The 23,866-nt window shown below is 40.4% G+C and overlaps 1 protein-coding gene and 1 long non-coding RNA gene across 2 annotated transcripts in view; one reads left to right on the top strand and one right to left on the bottom strand.

The window, feature by feature from the left end:
• The window catches only part of pvrl2l (PVR cell adhesion molecule related 2 like), a 325,590-nt gene that overhangs the window by 284,958 nt on the left and 16,766 nt on the right, over positions 1–23,866 (top strand). The gene's annotated exons all lie outside the window — the stretch shown is intronic.
• LOC118493043 lies at positions 10,661–12,435 on the bottom strand. The gene is made up of 3 exons (XR_004894968.1): positions 12,424–12,435; positions 12,150–12,304; positions 10,661–11,171 (listed from the first exon to the last, which is right to left on the bottom strand). It is a non-coding gene; the product is annotated as an uncharacterized LOC118493043 (long non-coding RNA).

Raw genomic sequence — 23,866 nt, 5'->3', positions numbered from 1 at the left:
TTTCCAGCTTTTGCATTTCACCCCCTTTACGGAATAATTAACAAGTGGAATCATTTCCCATGTGGAAGAAATGTTCCGTGACCACACAAAGCAATCGCTAATATGTCGTAACAGGATAATTACATGGTCATCAATTGGGAAAATTGAGCATTTTTAATCTCAATTACACAAAAGTTCGTCCCGAGTCCCAACATTTAATTTTTTTTCTTTTTTTGCTGGACCCCACCAACCATTAAATTTAGTTTTCTTTGGGTATTCATTAGCGGTTCCTCTTCCACTCTTTAGAAACATGTTGATTAGCCACGGATTGGGGTCGTGTTTGGGTGCTGATTGGTGTGTTAATACGTTATTGTGTGTGTGTGTGTGTGTGTGTGTGTGTGTGTGTGTGTGTGTGTGAGAGAGAGAGAGAGAGCAAGGGAGAGAGAGAAAGGCAGAGAGAAAGCAGAATTTAGTCCTTTTTGTGTTTTCCCCGGGGAATTAATTAGAGTAACTAGCCTTTGTTGAGTTTCTATTTTAAAGACAACTCCTTTGCGTGTGTGTCGTGTGGTTCACTGGGTAGATCCCAGCAGGATGTAGCTGTGTATTTGCATTGTTTGGATTAGTAATGCCATTGTTATCTTTGTTATTTACTTTAATTGAGAACATCATGAAATATAGAACTGTTTTTACCTCACCTGCTTTATAAATCTTACTATCAATAACACAATAATACAAAGGTTTGCACGTTTTTTTCAATTTTTTTTCAGGGGAATACATCAGTCATTTCCTGGGAAAATATGAATCAAGTATTATTTGAATCACAAAACTGTGAATCATTATTTGTAAAATGTTTTTCTATTCCAATTTTCATAATGTTATTCTTTCATTTTTCTTAGATTATGTGGTAAAATTGTTGTTAGGGACTATATGAACATTATCAGAGGGAGGAGTGCAGCCTAACCTTTTGATTTAATTTCTACAAAAGCAGAAACGTGCCCAGTGTCATTCATATTTTCTTTAGACCAATATATTAAAATAATAACACAGCAGGAGGGTACAAATCTTTACCACTTTAGCATAACAACTATCTGTAGGAAGCCACTGCAGCTGGATATTTGATCCAGTTCTTTGACTGTAACAATGTCATTTTAAGGGCAGACTTGAGTAATACAGCTACGACAGTGTGGAAGTGTTAATAAGGTTTTGAGGAGGTGTCTTTACTTCTATACAATAGCCTTCAGTAGAAACACACACATGCTAAAGATTCCGGGTTCTGGCAGGTTATTTTTCACAGGAAAAAAGGATGTAAACTTTGGCAAAAATTTCCAGGAATTACTGGGATCTTAATTCTCGTTATCAATCCTAATTTGTAGCTGATGTCACGATCACACAATGATATGAACTACCAAGAAACATCAGTGACTATATAGCTCAATTCAAAGCCTACAAACATATTTGCCGTCTTTTATTCATCAACTCAATGTTATTCAGTGTTTGTCACTTGTCTTTGGCCCATTTTACAGGTTTACACTGGATTCTCAGTGCATTGTCTTTTTTTAGTGCCCTCTCTGTTAGTTATTTTCTCCTCTCCTGTCTTTGATAGCTGAATCCCACCATTTCCACAGGTTCCAGCTGTGGTGTGTAATTTGTTTTATTGATTTCTGTGTAGTCTCGCTTTGCCAGACCTTCCTCCACAGTGCTGAGGAGGAGGGTCTGGCTAGTCCACACAACATTCCGGGATTAGAGAAAAACGTGCTCTGGTTTATTGGATCTTTAAACCAATCACAATCGTCATGGGTGGCGCTAAGCTGCAAAATAGCCTCGGGAAAGAACTTGTTTTGGTGGAACATGTGTACGTTCAAAAGTTGTTTTAGTCGTGCAACAGAAACTGATATCGGCGAAAAAACATGCATCCGGCGGAATTTCCTGCGGCACCGGAGCAATCCCGGTAGTGGAACGTTGTGGATATAGATAATTTCTGTGTAACGGGAAGCTACAGGGAGTGAAACCACCAAGGTTCAAATTTGTGCATGTTGCAAGTGTTTTGCCAAAAATCCTACTTCTGATCTTATTCTTTCCACTTTTATATTGTTACACTATGTTTTGGTCTCCATGTTTGCTGGTCTATTCTCTTCAAATGGAAGATAGTAGAAAAGCTCAAAGCTAATCCTCGCAGGGTGAATAAATAACATCGCTGCCATTAACCCTCTCCTTCCACACAATCAGGTTGTCAGTATTACACAGCTGTTGTAGGTATAAAATTACTGCAAAGGGAACATTGTTTTTGGCACAGTGGTGTAATTTGCTGAATTCTCTAGCTCAGAGCATGATGGACTTTTACAGACGAGCTTCATTGCCGTTGACATTAAAAAGGCGCTTTGGAAATGGAAGAAAAGATGACACAAAATGGCAAGCAAGCTGTTTTCTTGTTTTTCTTTTCTTTTTCTTTTTTCATGCGTCATTCACTGACATCAGACGCTGCACTTAATGGATTTTCCTTGGCAGCATTTTGTCTCAGGATTTATTTTGGTTTTGTATCAGTGTTCTGGCTGTAACTGCTCCCCCATGTGCGTTCACAGACTGAGAACATACAACTCATTACAATCGATTTTCTTCATCTGCTTTCACGTTCATTAAATGTGGCTTTTTAACACATTCTGTAGCCAAGTCAAAGAGGTTATAATACTGTAATAAGAGGCGACACTCCATTGGGTCGCCCATACAACATCTGCGCCCAGTCCCCGAGCCGAGTCGCCGCCATTTTGGACTGAACTGAAGTGTTGGCATTAATGACGGAGATACGTAAAATATGCCATTCCTACTCACGAGAAGGAATTAATCTGCTTAAAACTGCTAGAAAACAACAACCATGGCATGTCATGTCATTTAATCTAAACGGCTTCCCTTGCCTTTTTTCCTGTTTGTAGTCATAATAGCTTAACGAAAAGCTGAAATAGACTGAACTTGTCAAACTGGCTAACGTTAAGCAACATTACTAACATGCTAGCTAACGCTACACTTTTTCTATATAAACTAGGATTTAGCATAGACCTCAATTACAGTAAAGGACACGCTAATGTCTGAATGCCTCGAAGAGACCCTTTCAAGACATATTATTCAGATTATTATTAATTTCAAAATAGAAATCAGGCTGAAGTTGCAGTTGTAGTAACGTTAGTATCTGGGGAGATGTGGCTGGCATCTTATTATAAAAAAAATGACATCTAAACATTGTCCATCAACTTGAATTTGAGCACCAAAACATTGGATGTAACGTTAAGAGTACCTAAAGAGTACCACCTCCCCTCATCCCAACAGAGTCCTGTGCTCTGTCAGTGTGGAACACAGTCCGCCCGTCAAGTACAGCCGCCCGATCCCGGAGCCAGGTATCTGCCCAGTGGGCACCGCTGACTGCAAAACAGTCTCCGATCTCCCGTAGCTGGGCCTGGCTCACACCGCCTTCGGTCGCGCTTGGTTGGCTGTGTGGTCGAAACATGCCGTGGGTTGTGATATTCTCAATGTCCACTAAACTTAATCCAGTCCCCGCACTTCCTTCTCAGATGTTTGTGAGTTTATCTCTGCCGTACGAGCTTCGATAATAAAGTTAAAAGGACAACAAAATAAAATTAAAAATGTAGCAAAGTTTATGAGAACTGCAGGCCATGGTAATAATAACTAAGCATGATTGATTTTACCAAGTATTGTTGCATTCATTGCAAAACAGAAGCAAGATCGCTGTAGTCAGCAAAACAAGCTACATGTAAGTTGTTGGGCAATTGTGCACCCAATTTAGTATTTTAACCATTGACTTCTGTCTCATGACAAATCAAACTACATCTATTTTGTTGCGTAGTTTGAACTCTGGCAGAGCAGTGATATAGTATGAAGGTGAATGGTGCATCACGGATAATATGACAGCTCCCTTCATTTCGGAATTTTCCAGCTCTCCTTTTCAGTTCAGTACTGTCAACACAGTTTGGTCAATGATGCGAAACCACGCAAATGTACTTTTCCTCTGCGGATGAATTAGCGACGATTCCTTTAAAATGAACTGATGAAATGGTCCAAAATGATGTTGGTAGTTGGTACGTTGGTCTGACTGGGCTGGTAATCTATGTTTGCTGGGTAACTTTGCTGCAAACCCTGCTCTTCCTTGTCACCATTTTTCTCTCTCTTTCTGTCTCCCAACCTTCCCTCTCATTTTTCCCTTTTCTCTCGCCCATGTTACCTCTACACATGTCTCTCCCCCCATTAGATGGTCTTCAGTCGCAGGCTATCCTCTGGGGTCGTAGCCTTCTCTGCTGCCCTCATCCCTCTCTGGTGTGTGTGTGTATGTGCACAAACCACCCTTGGCCTCTTTCCTTTGGGTTAGTGTGTGTGTGTTTGTGTTGTGTATTCCCTCCATCCCAGGGCTTTGGGCTGTTAACCCTGCAAACACTATCGCTCATCACAGTACACAACAATAGCTTAAGAGCTCTCAGGGAAGACTTCATCTCCCTCTGGTCCTCTTTTCTTTCTTTTCCTCTCTCGTTGTCAACTTGTTTTTTTCCTATTTTCTATTCCCCATCTCCTCCCTTTCTTCTTCCAAAGCTCACACGTTAATACTTTACTTTCTTTTAAGAGTACAGGCTTTTCTCTTCCTCTGTCTTGTCTCTTGATCCCTCGTTGGTAATCTCTTTCGACTTTTTTCATCCGCAACTTTTCCCCCTATCTTTCTATCTCCTCCTCACTCCCTCTTCACTGGAGTTTGTGTCTCCTTTGGAAGTTTTAGTGAGTTTCTGCATGTTTCCAATCATCTGACAAGCCCAATTCCGTGCAAAACATAAATTAAGAACCACTTCCACTTGAGACTGGAATGCTTTCAAGAAGATTTGTGGTTTTTATGTTGTTATTGTTCCCTAATGGCAGCTAATGGCAGCCATATTTCATGCTTTTGTTTTCAATCAGGAGAAACAAATAAATGTGCTTGGAAATGAAAACCAGTAATCGTCATAACACATCAGGTGCAGCAGAAAGGCAGTAAGTAGAGACATTCCTGAAAGTAAGTGATGGACAAATATTTCACAGATGATATTTCACAACATCCAAGGCCAATTTTCAGCTGACACCAAGCCATTCATTAGGACAACAATGCCCGGCCTGTATACTGTCATTATTTATCTTAGAATGGGTTCCCATCACTTTAATACATAATTTCTTTATCAACACTGAAAATGTTTCACTTGAAGAAGGTTGGAGAAAGGTGACGGCGCAGGAGGTTGGAGGAAATGCAGAGAAGGGATAAGTCGAGGAGAGGAAAGAGATAATAGAGAAGGAATAGAAGAAGAAGGGAGGGAGAAGGAGGCGGATAAATGGACGCCAAGAGAGAAAAACACGTGAAAAAGAAGAAAGGGAGGTAAAGGAGGGAGAGAAAGTGGAATAAAGGGAGGAAAAGAAAAAGACTTGAGATGAGGAGTCTTTAACAGAGGTGCGAAATGATGGATGAGTCTGTAGGAAGTGTACACAATGAGAAAATGGTTGCCTTGGTGCCAAAAACCAAAGAAGAAAAATCAGCTGTTAGCCTGCGGTGTGTGTATATGTCTTTGTGTGTGTGTGTGTGTGTGTGTGTGTGTGTGTGTGTGTGTGTGTGTGTGTGTGTGTGTGTGTGTTCACCCAAGAGCATTGGGTCAAGGGATGATATTGTCTGAGGTCAAAAAGTTCATTGCTAGCTGTTGGGGCTGCAACAAATCACTTCCAGACAAACACACAGGCACACACACCACAGCCAAGGCTAGCAACTGTGTAAGTATTTTGTTTAAGGATGCAAATACCTTTTTTATGGTGCATACCTGTCATGTACAAAAAGGCTGTGGATTCTGAAGACATGCACTAAGTGTAAACTTTAAATTCCAACATAGTGGCATTACCTATACGCACACATCTAATCCATTTACAGTGCCAAGTTATTAAAAGTGTTACATTTAATACCTGCAACCAGGGAAATCATAACCACACAAACATGTGGCAGATTTTACAGTAGGCTATGTAAGAAATAATATACTGTGCACTGTAAACCTAAGCTAAAATCTCATAGTATTACTGTTTTAATGTTACACAGGATCATACTGTAAATCGCAATGCATTCTGGGAGAAAATACTAATATTACAGCACTATCTGTGAATGTTACAGATTACAGGTATTTACTGTTAATACCAATGCATCTTGGGAAAATAAAGGAAAAGGCAGGAATTACACTGCAGCCAGTATATTACTTTAAATTCAGATAATATGGTAAGAAACTGAATGTCTATTTACAGTAACTTAACTTAAAATTTAAAAACAGTATGCTTACTGTAAATAAACAGTAGTAAACTGGCGAAGCTGCTGCCAGTATATTACTGTAAATTTACAGTGAAAAGTTTTACAGTGTGAGCCGTACTGATCTTATAGATGAGGTTGAGACAACTTCACGTTACGTCTGCAGAGAAAACATTTATGGCCATGACAAGAATGCCATGATACATGCTAGTTTTGTGTTTCCTTACTGAGTTTATTTTTTTATATACTCCTTAGAGTTTTGTGGTGCTATACGATGGCCTCTGAGGCACAAGGCAAATAGAGAATCTGTGATTAAAACATCCCCCATGTTCAAAGTTTTCAAAGTTCAAAGTTTTATTGTCATATGCACAGTAAGGAAACATGTTTCCCTGTACAATGAAATTCTTCCTTTGCTGTCCACAGAATGCAGAACAATGTAAAATCTATAATATATAAGACAAATATACAAAATAAAACAATTTTAAAAGGCAGCATGTGAAAAATAAAGCAACAATAATAATACTAATAATAATAAAAGTAAACAGTGCAAATGTAAATAGTGCAAGTTATGTATGTGCAAACTGGAAATATGTAAACAGTTGAGTACAGTTATGAGTATAAACTCCTATCTGCTGTTTAGGAGTCTGATGGCAGCAGGAAAGAAATAGTTCTTTAGTCTGGAGGTCCTGCATTTAACACTTCTGTACCTCTGGCCTGAGGGTAGAAGTGTGCACAGTCCGTGCTGTGGATGGGTGGGGTCTTTAAGGATGGAGGCGGCTCTCCTGTGGACTCTGCAATGGTAGATGCTCTGTCTGCAGAGAGGGCAGTGGAGTCCTGATCTTCTCTGCAGTCTTCTCTTCTACTCTGCAGGCGTTTGTGGAGCAGTAGTGCTGCCGTACAACACAGTGATGCAGCTGGTCAAGATGCTCTCAACAATGCAGCTGTAGAAGTTGCTGAGGATCTTAGGTGATGTGCCAAACTTCCTCAGCCTCCTCAGAAAATACAGCCGCTGTTAGCCCCTCTTTACCAGCTGTGTGGTGTTAAGTGTCCAAGTGAGGTCCTCACTTATGTGGACGCCCAGGTATTTGAAGCTGCTCAGCCTCTCTACTTTGAGCTCCCCGGATGTACAGTGGCAGATGAGGTCTCCTCTTCTTCCTCATGTCCACTATCATCTCCTTCGTCTTGTCCGTGTTGAGGGTGAGGTTGTTGTCCTCACACCATGACACCAGACTGGCCACCTCCCTCCTGTAGGCTGCTTCGTCCCCGCCAGTGATGCATCCTATCACTGCGGTGTCATCCGCAAACTTTAGGATGATGTTGTCCTTGTGGGAGGTGACACAATCGTGGGTGAACAGGGTGTAGAGGATGGGGCTGAGGACGCATCCCTGTGGAGTGCCAGTATTTGTAATAATGCGTATGTGTGCCTCCTCTCTATGCTGTAGCTGGAGGTCTCAAAGCGGGTATAAAAGGTATTGAGGTCATCCGGCAGGCTGTCTGTGGAACTGATGGTGCTGGTGGGGGTCCTGTACTCTTAGATATGCTGCAGGCCTTGCCACATCTACCCATAGTCAGCAGTAGAGTAGAAGCCATCCAGCTTCTCTCTCTACTGCCTTTTGGCCGCTCTGATGGCTTTTTTCAGTCCATACTTCGCAGCTTTGTACTCAGTCTCATTGCCTGATCTAAATGCAAGAAAGCGAGAATGCAGCATGCTTTAAAGGCAGACAGTGGTGGAAGAAGTATCCAAATAGATTACCTATTGAGCAATTAAACCCCACACTTTTGGCTGAAGTGCCTCTACCCTGAAAACGTGGGCCCCGGTTCGCTTCCACGTGCACTAGAGAACGTGATCTGACCAAAATATAGGCAGTGATAAAATCAGTGCATTTACTATTTTTTTATTTTCAATTTATTCAAACATGCACACAATTCTGGAACTGTGATTTAAAGGATGATAATTTATCTCTCATCAGGACCCACCTTCTCCTTCGCTTGCTGTCTGTCTTGCCAGCTGCTTGTATTATTTGCCTTCTTCTAAAATATTAAAAACACCAAAGCAAAACCATGAAACTCAAGACTGAATAAATTTGGTGTCGCTCCATGATTTGAGACCAGAAAGTGTTGGCGAGATTCAGTCAGATAATATGTCCAATAGACGAGCGACCGTTGACACCTTGTGACATTTGTTTACAATGTTTGGTGCGCTTGATGGTGTGCAGTGTGGTCTATTTAGTCTGTGTTATGTCCCCCATCATTTTCCTTTAAGGCGAAATAGGTCTTGGTTCTTATGGGTTAATGTGAACTAAACTGCCAATGTTGCGAATATATTTGCAGCGTCTTTGAGATTGATAGAGGCGAAAGGTCTGCTATTTATTGTCTTTAAAATAATAATATTAAGCCTGTTAGTATAAAACATCTTACAGAGTTTCTAAATTCGGCTGTGCTTCTCTTATAAGGATGCATTGAATCTGGAACACAGTGGGCAGCTGTGTGGGTGTGTGTTGATGTTTGTGCACACATTGTTTCTGCCCCTTTTCATAATTCTGTTTATATCTGTGCCCTTTGTGTGCATTTGTATGTGTGTGTGTGTGTGTGTGTGTGTGTGTGTTTGTGTGTTTTGTGCGTGCGTGCGTGCGTGCGTGCGTGCGTGCGTGCGTGCGTGCGAGAGAGTGCTGTGTGTGTAGGTCAGCAGCGAGGGGACAGATGACCGATAGGGTTCCAAGGACAGTGAGGCCAAGGGGGCCTTGGTGTGTGTGTGTGTGTGTGTGTGTGTGTGTGTGTGTGTGTGTGTGTGTGTGTGTGAGAGAGAGAGTGATTCAGTGTGGCATTGGATGGCAGCAAACATATGGTTCCCCACGAGCAGATAACAGTGTCACAAGAAGTGACACACACACACACACACACACACACACTGACCTAAACACTGACACACAAACAGAAACACACAAACTTTAATCATAGAGACCGAAAGGCCACAAATACACAATACAGACAGACACAGAGGTGTGAACCATCATTCACATTAATTAACCTTTTTGTCAGTGTTAGACTATGGTGATGTAATCATGCATGCATCTTCATCTCTTATGAAAAACTGGATGTAGTCTATCGTGCTGCATGCAGTTTATAACTGGTGTAAGCTTCTGTACACATCATGGTAACTTACATATAATGGTTCAATGGACTCCACTGTGTTTAAGTAGAAATACGCATATGTTTAATTTTTATTTTCAAAGCTTTGCTGACTAAATTACTGCAGTACATATCCAGTTTACTACTAATTACTCCAGTAGCTGTAACACTATCAGAGAAAGTTCTCCTTAAAGTCTCAACCATCCGAACAGAGCTTGGTAAATCTGCCTTTTCCTTTCACACCCTGCATGCCTGGAATGAGCTAAAGGGCATACTTAACTTGAAATCTTTACCCCCTTTAGAAGTGTTTAAAAATACTTTAAAGTTAGTTTTCACGGGACAATGTTGGTGCTTTTACACTGAAAAAAATTGAATCATTGACTTTAACTAAATTTATTATGTCAACAGGTTCCACGTATTTTTATTCGGTTAGTTAAAAGCAAAAATATTAAGGTCATTTAATTTAACTAACTTATGTTACAGTAACACAATGATTGTAAATTCAGCTAATTACAATGTTTTACTTCTGATCAACAAGAGATATTTAAGCTTAACCAAATTAAGTCAGTTACGTTATATTAACCTCAATAATATATGTACAGGCTACATATTTTACATTTGTCAATTAAGCATACATCTTATTTGTAGTCATTAAATAATACATTTAATTTCAGTTAATGAAAACATTAGGTTTTCATCTACTATAAGTTTTACTATTTACTTTGACATAATTCAAGTTTGTCAACAGGTTCCACACAAATGAATTTGGTACACCCAACATAGTTTTCTTATTTCCTTTATTCACCAACACAGCAGTGATTCAGTAACATTTTGGTGCAATTCTGTACACTACAGTAACATTGTATACAATAAAGTAACATTTAAATGCATGTACACATTTGTAACATGGAATTACAGCTGCAAATCAATTGATTGATAGCAAATTAATAAATAATTCACACTTTTTAATAAATAACATACTTTTTACGGTTTAATAAATAATTAATACTTTTTACAATTTTCAAATTTGTTTACAACAAAATAATAGTCTCTCCATCTAACTGCCTTTCCACTGGAAACTTTATTTTAGATGTTAACACTTTAACAAACATCCACTCTCTGTTAAAGTAGTATTTCTTTAACGGGTATATGAAAGATGGTCTGATGATTGAACTTCCTTGCAGTTGTTTTTGATGCAGCTTAGTGTTTAAAACATCCACAAAATATCCATAGTTAAATATCAACTGTTTTTTGCGCAGCATGGTCTCTCAATTCTACATCACTTCTCTAGTAGTGCCACTCAACTACCACTTTTCATGTATGGTAAAAGTTTTTCAAAAGTTTGCAAAACAATTGGTTGTTTTCCTCAAGTGAAGTTTCTCTGCTCTATTTTCAAACAGGTAATAATTTTATTCAGTTTCGGCCCAAAATATTTCTCCTGTTCTATGGAACATTCAGCATCCACATAAGTGATTGTCTCATTCGTACAGTTAGTTCTTGAGCAGCTGTACCTTGGTTGAAAGTCTGCAAGCATCCATTTGAAGGAAGAGCTTTTGAAGTACTTCAAAGAAGGCTTTTAGTCCGTTAGGATAACTGAGGGCACATGCAGAGGCAAAGTCTCCCAAGTCGTGCAGAACTTCAACACCCTCAATCACAATTCCAACAACGGCTGGAGGAGTGGTGGTATCACCTCCCTTAACATTGATGCTGTAGATACCAAAGGTGACTTCTCAAGCTCCCTCTCAACAGCTGTAGCATCGGCTTCCTTTACAGAGGAGAAAGAGCAAGGAGAAAAACAATTATATTAGAAAATGTTTTACCTATGCAATTCAGATTACCTATATATAATAATTTTAATAGCATCACCCAACAGTATGTGTATAAATAATAAGATGAAGTAATGCTGGGTGACTAACAAACTAGAGATCATTTTTATCATTTACATTTAATAAACACTGACTAAGCACTTTATTAGGTAGGGCAATCTAATGCAATCCAACAGCTCTGCTATAGATTCTTTTTAACTATACTTAGATATTTTCATCTTCATTGTTTTTGTTTACATTGTGTTCCTAATATTCTCACGTAGGTAGACAATACTAAAACATTTGTACATTAAAACTGTACACCGCCAACACCCACTACAACCTCACTAATTAACTGGAAGTAAAATTATCACCTTACTGTTAATGTCCGAAAAAAACTCTAGATGTACAATACAGTACAATAATGCGTACACAAACCCACATTTCTATAAACATGTTAATTGGATGACATCTCAAACAAGGTTACCACCACTTTGTAGATGTCCACATTTAACAGGGAAGGGAAAGAAAAAAACAGTAAAGAATCTTGTTTGTTTTAAATCTCTTTCACGTACGAAAACTGAAGTTTTTGTCCCTTACCTTCTCACAACACTCACTAATAGTTAAACCCGAAAACCGGCCTCAATTGTTTGTGTGATCAGTGCTGTATGTTGAGAAGCAAACTTTTTCTCATTCCAAATTTCAATACATTTGATCCCTAAACACAGCTACAGTGACTGATCTGTGTTTATATTCAGAGGTGGCTGCAAATAAAAAATTTGAAAGAAGCACAAGAGTTGCTGTTCAGGCAACTATCAAAACCCAACTTTATAGCCTATTCTTAAGGGTGCATTCACAGATACTGTCTAGTCAGTCAGATTCACTAGTCAACATCAACTTATAATTCCATAATATTTTCTACCAACAACAAAACATACCTGTGTCATTGGGGCCATAATGATCCTGATTTTGCTCCCTGCAGAGCCTCCTTTGTTCTTCAACACTTTCATGAGCTGCTCAGTGCATTGGTCAAGTTGTGTAAGGAACTTTGAGAGAAGGGGAGTAGTAGTAGTAAGACAAATTCTGCCTCCATCTGAAAACATGTCCACAAACACAAATTATATTAATGGTACCTACTACTAAAACAGTCAACATTCATTATTTTAGTAATAACTCATAAAAAAGGTTTTTCTATGTTCTGCCATAACGTACCACATGCAAGCTAGATAATGATAATGAAGCTGTCATCTAATAAATGTTCCTAAAAATATGCAAAACCTGATTTTGCAGTAATTAGGTAGCTAGTTATGATCTTACCTTTTATGAGTAGGTCTTATCCAGACAGGAGCACAAATCATCAACGAAGCAATTGTTCAGGATCTGAAATGTTGCAAAATAATGATTACTAAAAGAGACAAATAAATGTATAAAGATGTTAACAGATCAATTATTGGGGCACATTTTACATGGTTCTTAAAGCAACACTTAACTGTAGTTCCAATGAGACAACCTGTAGTGGGACCGAAGTGGAGGGTAGCGCGAGCTGTAGTTCCAATGAGACAACCTGTAGGGGGACCGAAGTGGAGGGTAGCGCGAGTTGTAGTTCCAATGAGACAACCTGTAGGGGGACCGAAGTGGAGGGTAGCGCAAGCTGTAGTTCCAATGAGACAACCTGTAGGGGGACCGAAGCGGCTGGTAGCGCGAGCTGTAGTTCCAATGAGACAACCTGTAGGGGGACCGAAGTGGAGGGTAGCGCGAGCTGTAGTTACATAGTGTTGCTGAGCTACAGTATGACAAAAATGTCCTTAAAGCCTGCTTTTACATCATTCTTTAGCATGACTTTCACACACTCAACCCAATTAAAAAAATAATTAATGATTTGGCTGGGGGGGCTATATATTTTATACTCTAAATAAATGTGCAAAGTAAACTTCCAAATTCACCACAAATAAGTGGATGGGTCAACTCCACAAATGGGCACCTTTTCTATTGTTTATCTGTATTAGCTAAATGCAGAAAGTTTAGCGCGCAGCGAGCATGACACAGCCACAACATTCACTTCAGGCTCAGAGGCTAACGTTAGTAGCAGCATGCTGCTTGTGGTGTTGTGGCCTGCCGGATTACCTGTTCTAATAAACCGCGAAAGCGCCGCGGCCACACCACTGTGGAAGCGACCCCGAACGTCATTTTTCTGGTTGTTCACCCTCTCCCTCTGCTCCACTCGAGCTGACCGGAGCTAACCACTAATCTGAGCTAATTACATTGGGCCACCAGCACTAAATTCAAGTTTAGAAACACTACAACACACGTTAGATATAGCTAAGCAGCGCCCTGCTGGATAAACAGCAAACCGACCTGGGTCATACAGCTAACGTTAGCTAGCTAGCTAGCTAAGTCTGCTAGCGAACATGTCAAAGACCCACCTGATTTTACAGCAGTTTGCATCACAAACACAAAGTACAATCATGCTCAACATGAAAATATTACACAACAGGTTCAAGTGAAAGAAAATGTCCTCCTACCTTTTTCCAAATAAGACACCAAACACCAACTGTAACTTTTCCGTTACCGAAATTAACCGAAGGAGGGTCAGGTGGGGTCAGGTCAGGAGTTCAAAGCTATACGCATGCGCAGTCTGACGCATCTCAGTCTTCTTCTCCTTTTTTGGTTTAAATGGCAGCTGGTGTTTTATACTGCCATCTTCAGGATGTAACAAGTATTGTAATCCTAATTCATTCACTTTAATTAAATGTTTTGGCATTTATCAACACATTAATATTTTTTACAGGTAACAATAGACACAATTACATGGACTTAACTTGAAAATAACATTTTAACCTAACAAAGACATGTATTTTAAGTAAACTGAACATTAAACAACTATTTAAAGTGCACAACCCCCCTGATTCAATTTTTTGAGTGTAGCAGGTAAGTATTTGCTGTGATTCTTTCAGCTTGTCATTCCTATGTGTATGTTTTTTTTCCCGTGATGTTATCTGTTACTGTCTTGTATATGAAACTCTTTGTTTTGCTGTCCATCTTGACCACGACTCCCTGCAGACAAGATATTGTATTTTAATGGGACCTTTCTGGCTAAATATAGGATACATGCAAATAAAAAGGAAAGGCAGCTGAAAAACACACTAGACAAACACTCAGCTGACTGTGGCAAACAGACAAACGTGCTCTTTCTCAATTCTCAAATAAAAAAAAACAAATTTCAGGAACAAATTATTTACCAAGCGCTCTTATAATGAATATTTTTTGAGTTTCAGTTCGAATTTATTCACCGAAATAGAACAAAAGGTCAGCACTCTGAACATTTTATATTCGCAAAGGGGACCGAAAGTGGCACAAATACTTTCTTATGGGTCTCATCAGTGGCAGTCTGTATTAAAACAGCTGACACCGCCCACCATCTTAACACTGCGGGCACTCTAACCATTAGACGAGTGAAAGGGATGATGCAAAAGATATAAATGGTGACATCTGTATTATTTTGTCTTTCAAGGCCATTAAAGTGTTTTCCAGCCGTGCGTCAATAAGCGGACAAACGGTGCCAGAAAACCTCTGCAAAGCCTGCTCGCTTTTTATTATTTTTCTTTTTTCCTCGTTTGAATTATTTATTTAATTGTTCTGTTTTTAGCAGCCTTAAATGAACACCATTTCCCATAAGCCACATACCTGTCTGTAATAACAGCAGGACAGAGAAAACGGAGCCCTGTAAAATGACCTTAGAAGTAAGCCTTGGTGAGTTTTATGGAAATGGACGAAACTAAGTTACGATGATGTAAGTACCAGCGCCTGTGCTTGTACATTTTCATGGGAGCTGTAGTTTTTTTGTGCTCACAAAGTAATCGTTGTCAAGCTTCGTTAAAATCACAAATCAGTGCTGTAGTGGATGGCGATTTGTCCCAGAATGCGAAAAATAATTTCATGAAATATTCTTCTTTTTTTCATGTGAAAAAAAAATGCTGAATGCAAGATTACATTGTGTTACAGAAGCTAACGTTGGTAGAGGCTAGCCCAGATGTAATCTCATGAATCCAGCTCTCTAGAATTGCTGATATAACATGCAGATAACAACCCATACCACCCCCCCCAGAAATCTGGATATGATGTTTACAAATGTGAAATATATCCATGATCCGAAAACCTCCTCACTCTCAGTGTTACTGGCACTCACGAATACTGACTGTATCTCTAGACTGTCTAATGTCCCTTCTCTCTGTCTCACATAAACACACATGCACACACACACACACGCACACACACACACACACACACACACACACACACACACACACACACACACACACACACTAGTTTGCAGCTATTAGTGTAATACCCACTCCCCAGACAGTTTAGATGCGAGAGGCCATCTAAAAGGGTGAGAAGATTAGTCAGTGTGTGTGTATACAGATGTGTTTGTAAGTGTGTGTGAAACCGTGACTGTGGATGCCATATGCGTGTACAGTGTATTAATAGAACGTGTGTCAGCTCAACTGTGTTCATTCATAGAAATATGTATGTTTTATGGTTGTGTGTTTTTCTTTGTTTGTGTAATTTCTAAAAGTGCGCGCGTTTATTATTCTCACTTTCTAAGTATCTGCTGCACAGTCTCTCCTACTCGTGAAATGGCTTGAAGTGACATGTGATGTGTGATGTGTGTGTGTGTGTGTGTGTGTGTGTGTGCGCGCGCGTGTGTGCGCGTGTGTGTGTGTTTTGTCCTCATTTATTCCTCTGCATTAATCAGGGTATTTTGTGGGCTTTTAGGTTGTTGTCTTCATGTTTATGTATGCGTGTGCCTGTGCTCTGTGTGCATGTTTGTGTGTCTATTGTGCACGGATGCATTTAAATCTTCAGACCTCCACAGGCCACCTGTCTGCATGTTTGACCTTCCACCCTCTCCTGTGTGTGAGTGCGTGTGCCCCTCTTTTGACCTCTGCTTCTCCCACAATGCCTCTCTGCTCTTGCCTACGCCCCAAGCTCATTGACTATTCACAGTTACCTGGTAACAGACAGATGCTGTTGCCATGGCATTGCCGGGGCACCCAAGTGTCCAAATAGCTGTCTTGATGATTGGCTGTTGATGATTGGGTCTATTTATTTCTCTCTCACACACACACACGCACGCACGCACGCACACACGCACACACACACACACACACACACACATATGCATATAAAAATCATCTGAGTCTCAGTGATTGACACAGAGTCACATCCCCACATTCAGGGGTGTGATGATTGGCTGTCAGGAGAACATGTCCCCGATTTGGGCCTGTGGGACTTGAAGTTGTAGCATGAAGTGTGTTTGAAGTGGCTTGAAGTGACATGTGATGTGTGTGTGTGTGTGTGTGTGTGTCTGTGTGTGTGTGTGTGTGTGTGTGTGTGTGTGTGTGTGTGTGTGTGTGTGCGCGCAGGAGGTTGTGAACTGAGCAGTGAAGTAGGTTGAATATTAAAAGTCATCCCTTGGCTGCAGACCTGGGCAAAATAGCACTTGTATATATTCCAAACGCTTGAAATAACTCAGGGAGCGGTTGATCTAACTGATCTCTTCTCCACTCTCAACCCCATTCCAAGTTTCTGGCAAGGCTGATATTGAGCGCACCCCGAGTCCTTAAAATATTACAACCCACTTTTGCATTCTCACATTCCCGTGCAGGTATTACCCCAGTAGCTTAACCTCTAAACTGTGCTGCTCAGCCAGCTGGTATTGTGTGCCAAATTGACTCTGGAGTTCTTTCTCACACTTGCTGGAGTGATAAGCCAAAGTGGAGTGGATGAATGTGCACTTGGCAAACGCAGAGTCAGATATTCAGTGTGACTCAGGTCTGTTCTCTTTATTCACAGCTTAACATGGAGAATAAGTTATTTAGCCTGGGCCACTGAGAATACAATAGCTAAAACTTCATTTCAAGTCTGGAATATTTTGATATAAGAAAATGTTAATTTTGCCTCTGTAAGAACAAAATAGTAACTCAGGGTTCTTTCGCACTGTTCTGTTCATTTGGTAAAACTCAAACCAATAGCTGTGAGCATTTTGTTTCTGCAGGAGGGAGGGAGAGAGCTTCCAAAAATAGAAAAGATAACGTAATTAAGAGTAAATTTTAAAATAAATGCTTCAAAAAAGCAGTATTTTTATAGTCAGTTTTTGACCCTGATTTTTGATAAATCATCATATTATATAAATAATATCAGATTACTACTCATTTTTTCACATTTATATCGCCCAATATCAGATGCAATGTGTCGGTGTGTTTTTACAGGCTCATAACAGCAGTAGGACCTGACCTACCCTGAGCTCTCTAAGAAAACAATGATAAACATCCCTGGGACATAAGGGGAAAAAAACAAGAAATATTGGAGAAAGAAATTCAGAGATCTCCCCTCCTCAGACAGCCTGGGGCTTCAGCGTGAACAGACAGTGTTTGTAGAATCTAAAATAAAATGTTAACTACACACCAGTTTTCATAAAAAGTAAAAAACAATAAGCCTTTAACATGTTTAAACCCTCCACAAACAGCTGATAATAATAATAATAATAATAATAATAATAATAATAATAATGCTCTTTTCACAGTCAGATTGAAATTCAATATCTCTAATTCTCATTTATTTAAAAAAAAAAAAAAAACATGCAGCTTTGTACCTTTCTGCCTTCGCTCTCTTTTCTCAATCAATACTCTCCAGCTCTCCTAAAATCTATCAAAACTTACTTTAAGGTATTATTGATGAAACCTATTGCTGCCCATTCAACACATTCACAGCTTAGAAAGTAAGCTGGAAGAAGAATAAGATACAGAATTAGCAAACAAAATATAGCAAGGTGTCTTAAACAGGATGCAGCTGCCTTTATGTTTGAGAGAAAGATCGGACAATCTTCCACCAAATATCAAACCTGATTAGGATCAGGCTAATTGGTATACAGCAAACCCCCGAAGCAGGTGGCATTCTACCGCAGCGACACTGGTTGGTCTCTTGGTCTCTCGGCACAATATAATTAAGATGCCATGTGTATTCTACTGTGTGCAGTGACAGTGGTTAGGGCAAGAGGGGCCCTCCGCTCATTGTTGCCCCTGGGGTCCCATTTGCAAGTTAATCTCGCCATGTGGTATCATTTAAAAGTCTTTAAATGTGTTACACCCAGTACAAGTACAGCAAAGTTCTGATACTGCACTGTAGTCAAACTGTAACCCAATCCCTTTAAACTACTGAAGTGCCACCACAAAGAAACAATTCACTCTGTTGTTTGTTCAAACAGCAGATTTTCCACTCCACACTGAGCACGTCCTCAGTTCTTGGTCCCGTTAAAAAAAAAAAAAAACTCCTTTGAAGCACCTTGCTTTGCTCCCCTCCCCTCCCTCAAGTGACTTGATGTAATTTGAATATAGGTGACAGCTCTTGTAGGAGAGGGGACAACTCGAAATGTCATCTTCGCTGTGTTTACAAGGGAGCGAGAGGAGAAGAGGCAGAGGGACCGGAGAGAGGAGGTAAACTCAGCCGGGGTCGCTCTTCAACTCCTCCTTTTCTCTCTCCTTATTCTTCTTCCTCTCTGCCTCTTTATGTTTTTCCCTTCTCGTTTGTGTTTTCTCCCTCTTTTCTCCTCCTGTCTCTCCCTCTCCCTCTCTCCGAGTGTGACCTAGTTTGATCCTGAATGGTTTGGGGTGTCTCTCTCTGAGATAAACTCATTTGCTCTGGATCATTTAGAGAGCAATGCCATTTCACTCCCCTCCAACCCCTCTACCCTCGATGTTATTTGAGGAAGCAAGCAGCAGAATGTGTCTCTGTGTGTGTGTGTGTGTGTGTGTGTGTGTGTGTGTGTGTGTGTGTGTGTGTGTGTGTGTGTGTGTGTGTGTGTGTGTGTGTGTGTGTGTGTGTGTGTGTGCACGCACGTGCATGTGTGATTTGCGGATTCTTTAATCTTTTAAGTGGGTACAGACATATGGAGAGAAAGGGCTCACACACAGAGTTGTCAGAAAACGAAAGAGGAACTCTGGCTGCAGATAATGTTGGGAAGTGTTGCATATCCATATCTGTCACACAAACACAGAGAGCACTGATAGGCAGATTTATTCAAAAAGGTCACGCTGTGCATGCGTGCGTGCGTGCGTGTGTATGCAGGCTGCACAGTGCAATGGGATTTGAAAGATCCCATCATGCCTGCACACGTAGGCGCACTTGTGTGTTTTTGCGAGTGTGTTTTGTTTCTCTGCAGGCGGCTCAAAACCGTCACGTACCGTAACCAAAAAGCCGTGGGTTGGATGGCTCTTGTCTTGTCTCAGAAGGCTCATTACGCTAAGTGCACAGTGACGGAGCTGCCTTGAAATTATTTATGATTCTCCCGCTGTCCCACTTGTTCTCGTCAGCAAAGTCATCATCCAAAGCACCCTAGATTGGCACATCATTTCTGATCCTCATCCTTCCTTCGCTGTCTTGTTTAGTTTTGTTTTAAAATTGCTCTCGAAACGTTAAAAGGAAAATGCAACCTTCTCTGACACATGCTTGTATTTGCAGTTACACAGAATATCTCAAATTAGCCCTGGAGGAGAGTTTGTCTGTAGGTCGTTCAGTACAGCTTTAGCAAGGGATTGTTACTAAAGTCGTAACATTCACCATTTATGTTTTAGATTGTTAAAACAATTTCTGTCATAAAAAGCCTTTTTGTACTGTAGCTCAACATCTGGATTTTGTCTTTAGGGGAAAAAGTTACAATCAGAATTCATTCCCGGGACAAAATGACAGTACAAATGCAGTAGTCACAGGTATTTATCGGCTCCAGCTCTGATCGGCAGTGATGGGAACATGACTATGGGAATTGTTGGGTCTTGGTAAATTATAGAGTGTGGTCTAGACCTACTCTGTCTGTAAAGTGTCCTGAGATAACTCCTGTTATGATTTGACGCTATGAATACAATTGAATTGAAATTGAATTGAATGACACCCGGGTGGACACGCTAATTTTCGCCCCTTTTCGTGCGCGATACTATGATGCTTGCCGCCTTCGTCGCTAACTTCTGCGACACTCTCCGCCACAAATTCCATCGGCCTCTGTGCAAGCAGTGCTTGTACATCGTTCCAAATTAGTCTGCACCGAGTTTGAAAGAGAGACTGAATAAGCAACAGATATTAAAAACAAAAGAATTAACCACCGTAACATTTTCACTGGCCTCGATACTGCTTTCTACTAACCCTGTTTTCCAGCACATTTGCGACATCCAACGCGAAAGAAAAAACAGAAAGGCATACTCGTTTACTGGCAATAGGAGTCTATCGCCTGACTTCGGTCAGTTTTTCCGCGTTTAAAAAAACCTGCATATACGCACTAATTTTGGGGGAGTAACTATATAATATAAAAAATTACTTAAAACATTTTCTTTTATCCATGGCTAATATTTTACATCCACAGCAAACAATTCCCTGGGAATCAATTAGAGGCATATGGAAGAAGATGGCTGTACATGGTATATGTAAAACTCCTCTAACTTACTTGTCCACAATGATTGACGTTAAAACTGACGTGAAAACAAATCCTCTAATTTGATTGGTTTTTGGTAAATAATGTCTTCTAAGGCTATTGGCAGAATATTTAACAATTTAACCCTTGTGTTGTCTGTCCGTCGACCATTACTGTGACTGGTTGTACCTTTCTTTTGGCGCCTTTTTTCCCAAAGTTTTTGTCACTTTTTTTCAACGCTCTTTTTTATTCATAATTCATATTCATATTATTTTTTTAAAGCAGAAATGATGAATTATTTTGACTTTGAGGATGTTGAGTGAATCACGGACTGGTATATGTCAAAGTTTGAAACTTTGAAACTAAGATGTTCACTGCAGGAGACCAGTGCAGGGAAGAGGTTTTGCAATGTAAAACAGTAGTGTGTATGTAGTTTTTCATAAAATAAACTTTGATGTGCAACACACTGTTCGATTATGCTGATTTTCACATAGCTCTCTCTTTCTTTGTTTTCTCCCACTCACCTTTTCCTTTCTCCTCCATTTAATTCCATAAGCTCTCTCTCTCCAGCTGTTATACCTATTTTCTAAAGTGCCTTGCTGAAAGGAATAAAGAAGCTTTTAGCCTCTAAGATTATAAACAATCCTTTTTTTATTCATCATAATTGCTTGCTGATTGCAGTAATTTCTGTGCACTCATAATTTTAGTGGTCTTTTTAGTGCTTGGTGGCCATACGCTGCTCGCTCGTATTTATAGATTTGTGTTTCCTGTGTGTGTGTGTGTGTGTGTGTGTGTGTGTGTGTGTGTGAGAGTCTGTAAATGTGAGAGGGCTTGCTAATGTTGCTGTTTGTGAGTTAGAGTTGGAAGGAGTGGGGGGGGCACTGGGAAAAACAAGTGAGCAGCAGACTGCGATAGAAGGCGACAGAGTGGCTGTGAAAAGGGGGAAAAAAACAAAGTGATTGAAAGAATACGTCTTAACTGGAGGCGTACAGAAGTACAGAGCGCAGTAGTCTGATGAAGGGCTGAAGGACGAGCAGGAGAGGGGATGAAAGAGAAGAGAGAGGAAGTGGTTGTAGTGGATGATGTGAGAGAAACAAAGTATCAGGAGGGTGAAAAATAAAAATAAAAAGAACTGAAAAGAGAGGAGGTGAAAGCAGGATTGTGAGAGACAGAGATGTAGTTGTCAAGTGTCACTCATGGCCTCCCTCAGGAGTGTTTAGACCTTTAAAATATCCTCCTCTTTTCCTCAGGCCGCTAACACTCCTATTACCCCCACCTCCTCCTCATCTGTCCTTCCCTCCCTCTCTCGTTTATCGCTCCTCATCTCTCCCTCCTCCTCGAACCCCAACCCCTGCTCAGTCTGCTCTCCTTCTCTGATTCACCTTCACGCTCCACTCTGTTTTCCTTCCTTCCTCTCTTTCTTTGATTTTTCCGTCCTGTCTCCTCTCTTGTTTCCGTTCCCACCGAGTCCCAGATCCTCGCATTCTTTTTCTCGTCTTTCCTCCCACTTCCCACCTTCCCTCCAACACTGAAACATGCTATTTATAAATTGACTAACCGTACGTGAGTGTGGCGTTCTGAAAGAGAAACAGGCAGAATGAAAGGAAGTACGTGTATTGTTTTGTGTTTGTGTGTGTAGCAGCAAATTTCAGTCGCTGAATCTAATGGTAACTTTCGTTCATATCCTGTCATATTGCATCATCACAGTCTACATTTCAGGCACGTAGCTGCAGGGGTTGGTAGCAAAACTTCTCTTTAATCTCACTGAGGGTTTCGAGAATGTTTTTTTTTTGTCGAAAGCATTTGGGAAACACAACCTTAAAATGTCTGAGGCAGCCACTTAATCAGCTGTAAGTTTAAAAATGCTCACTTCTCAAAATGTCCTTTTATGGATGGGTGAGCAGCAGCACCGGGCTCAGTCTTCAGTTCTCTCTCCAGCATCATTTCAGTGGTAATTGTTATGATTACAGTCCGCTGTGTCCTCGCCATTTTCTAAATGACTTCTCTGTTTTTTTAGTAGAGGTTCCTGTCAGAGTCACAAGACTCAGATCTGGTCATGCAGATCAACCGGTTCTCACTCCGAACTCGTAAAATACGGACGCTTGAACAGTGGCTGTCAGCGTCAGATACGACGCAAAAAGCACCCTTCAGCGTGTGTGTAGAACGCACCGGGCAGAGCAGCAGCTACGCGGTGCTTGAAGATGGCGTAGTGTTAAGAGGGACAATGGTTGCGAGTAGTATCAAAGATCCTCTACACTAAAGATAGCGCATTTCAAGCAGCGCCAATAGTATGAAACGGTACACACTTCCTGTCTCCTAAAGGGGCGTGGCCTCGTTTGAACGTGTAGTCAACATCGTGTGGATGGATGAAAAGTTATATTTGAATCATTTATTAATATGTTCTTTTGCTAATGTTGGATATTTACACAACTAAAAGACATATTTAGCATCACGTAGATTAGTTTTGTGATGGTGTTCACGAATGTTAGCTGACGTCTGCTTCTCCGCATGTCTCTTTTCCTAAACCCAACTGTCGCTTTCTTCTTTTCCGCGATGGGAGTGAGAATGTGTTGTGCAGATAAAAGTATTAGATAGCAGCAATAGTACTAGACTTTGTCCAGTTGTTGTGAACCCATAACATTTGGTTCCCATCCATAGTAATGCCAGATCACTGATATTGATGGCGCTTATTTTTATTATTGTAAGCGGCTAATGTGCTGTTGTGTTTCGCGATTTGAGGTAAATGCATCATGAAAAGTTTTTTTTTTTTTTTTTCTGAATACATTTTTCATTACCACTGACTGAAGTTAATTTTACCATTCTCTGTTAATAACTTAATCACATGCATGTTAGTCACGCATTGCCAGTATAATGTAGAACATACAATCCTGTGCATATATTCACACAAATCCAACCTTTTGGTATAGTAAGTATGGCCTAAATCAGTGGTTCCCAACCTTTTTTCCTTGGCGCCCCCCTACTTATGTCTAAGAAAAGCTGAGCCCACCCTCCGAAACCGAAGTTGAGGTAACTCTCGAGATAGAGCCTTACTTTCTTTTTTGATACAGAGGAGTTATCAGCATTTTTACGTTTCTCCGCCATGTTTCATTCATAAAATAGTGATACTGTGGCAGCAGGAAAAATGAGGATGATAGCAGCTAGCAGCTGACCTGATGACAGCAAGGGTCACAGGTT

This window comes from Sander lucioperca, chromosome 14, assembly GCF_008315115.2.
Source record: "Sander lucioperca isolate FBNREF2018 chromosome 14, SLUC_FBN_1.2, whole genome shotgun sequence".
Taxonomy (NCBI): Eukaryota; Metazoa; Chordata; class Actinopteri; order Perciformes; family Percidae; genus Sander; species Sander lucioperca.
The sequence above is the reverse complement of the archived record's forward strand: the minus strand, read 5'-3'. Positions and strand labels throughout refer to the sequence as shown.